Here is a 1582-nt window from a genome sequence, read left to right on the forward strand (position 1 = left end):
GAACAATAAAGATTTAATAAAAAAAAAAAAAAGACTGAAGGATTTACAGGCCCTCCAGGTGGGCTGGGTCATGGAATGAGAGGCCCTCACTGGGAGGCATGGTGCCAAAACCAGGATTTGGAGTGGGAAGGGAATTGCTCCAAGACGGTGAATTAGTCTTCACTGGTCTTCACACAGCAGTGCAAACCCCTGTTCCTGCAGAATGGTGAATTTCTTCAACCACCATCTGGTATCTTGCAATGTGACCCTGGTCTCTTATAAACACCTTTAAGCTTGTACAATTTTACTTTTTGTGTTAATGGTGTGTGTTCTCTCCCCTCTTCTTCCCTCTCCTCACCTTTTAGTCCTTCACTTCCAATTTTGTGGAATGATATGTTAGGAAAAATTGATTTTAAAAAATGAAAAAAAAAGACTGAATTTCTTTGCTTTACTTTGCATATACAGACTGGATTTAACAGCCATTTCCCCAAAGGAATGTTTCTCACTTATTACTGACATTTGGTATGTTTCATTCATTGGGATATTTTTTTTACTTATTTTCTACATGTTTCAAAAGCCCTTGAGAAATACAGGGTTTGATAAATAGAAACTCATTGGAAAAATTGACAATTTTGATGCTCACTGGTATGGTTAAAAACTTAATAAAAGATGTTAATGAAAAAACAACAACAAAATACCCTCAAAACATTGTTTCAGGCAGTAACACAAATTCGAAAAAGATGGGCTAGCAAAGGGAGCTATCTAGGAAATCTGGGCATGTTCTTAGTGCAAAGGCAGAAGGTACATGATGATGAGCATTCACTCAAGGAACAGTCTGTAAGAGTTCAAATCCTGCTTCTACAGTTACTAGCTGTGTAACCTTGGACAAGTCACTTAACCTCCCTATAAGTACCTTCTTTATAATCTTTACCTCATTGTAAAATAAAGATGTTGATTAGCAAAAGTTTGTTGGGCAGATTTTGTCTACAAGGTTTTTAGAACAATTCTCAAACACTTTCCCTTATTTCTATTTATCTCGTATCAGACACTTTTTAATGTAGCTCCTAATATCTCCTATTTCTTCCTCTCTCCTCCTTTCCTCTTTCATTCCTTTTCTTCTGTATTTGCCCTCTTTGATGCCAAAACTCAACATCATAGAACTAGATGGAGAAAGTGAAACTGCATCTTTACGGTTGATGATGTCAGAATCAGGTTGAAAAGATTAGGAGGAAGAAAATCTCTGTCACCTTGAAGCCATAGCAGTAAGCCCATAAAATGAATGCAATGTGCAGACAGGGCTTAGCTGGAGTACTTTCACTCTCAAAGTGGACTGAGCTAAATTCTGGTGATAGACTTTCAGGCCAAAAGCAATCTTCTGATGTCCAGCTTGAGACCAGCTGTATTCTTACAGCCCCTAATCGCCCAGCATCTGCGATGCTGTCATTACCAGGAAGAAATGCACATGCAAAGTCCAGCATCTTTCAGTGCAAATAAACATTAAATATAAATATGTTTCAATCAGTAGCTAGTCATTTCAAAAGGCTTTAGTCACATGTAGTGTCTTAAGGAAACAAAATGCAACATTTACTTGGCAATAGTGTGT

This window comes from Myotis brandtii, unplaced genomic scaffold, assembly GCF_000412655.1.
Source record: "Myotis brandtii unplaced genomic scaffold, ASM41265v1 scaffold41, whole genome shotgun sequence".
In the NCBI taxonomy this organism is placed as follows: Eukaryota; Metazoa; Chordata; class Mammalia; order Chiroptera; family Vespertilionidae; genus Myotis; species Myotis brandtii.